General features: G+C 34.7%; 1 non-coding gene across 1 annotated transcript; it reads right to left on the bottom strand.

Moving 5' to 3' along the window:
• Positions 1-114: 114 nt before the first annotated feature.
• On the bottom strand, positions 115-221 carry LOC111814939. The gene has a single exon (XR_002819789.1). It is a non-coding gene; the product is annotated as a U6 spliceosomal RNA (small nuclear RNA).
• Between the last annotated feature and the right edge of the window lie 350 nt (positions 222-571).

Genomic DNA, 571 nt, shown 5'->3' with positions numbered 1-571 from the left:
GCATGCTTAAATCTGGTAATCTGAACAACTAATTTGAAGACAATAATACACAGTATGACAACTATTGTTGAATTCCTATCATCTTGTTTTGTGAAATATATATATAAATATATATATATTACGGAATGCTTCATGAATTTGCCTGTCATCCATGCACAGGGGCTATGCTAATCTTCTCTGTGTCATTCCAATTTTAGCATATGTGCTGCTGAAGCGAGCACCAAATTATGTATGGTTTTAAAAGGTTTTAAAAAAATTATTTATTCTCTTTTAAATAAAAAATTAAGACATATATTGAGCCCTGACATTCTTAGTTTTCAACTTCTGAATGTTGCTTTCATGGTTCTGGTTTCACATGGCCCATGCTTTGAGCTTTGGTATGTTGTACCACGTAAGAAGGCATTACACTTTGAAATCTGAGGAACCCACCTCGGGCACAGCACACAGGAGGCGAAATGTGAGAAATAATTGCACCAGAAGCACAATATAATGTCGTCAGGTTCTTGGCACCTGACTTTTTCAATTAATGTTATTTCTTGAGCTTTGAAATGAATCACACACATTTTTTGCT

Source organism: Octodon degus, unplaced genomic scaffold (assembly GCF_000260255.1).
Source record: "Octodon degus isolate 3935 unplaced genomic scaffold, OctDeg1.0 scaffold02494, whole genome shotgun sequence".
Classification (NCBI taxonomy): Eukaryota; Metazoa; Chordata; class Mammalia; order Rodentia; family Octodontidae; genus Octodon; species Octodon degus.
Note: the sequence above shows the minus strand (reverse complement) of the source record. Positions and strands in the feature narration are given on the sequence as shown.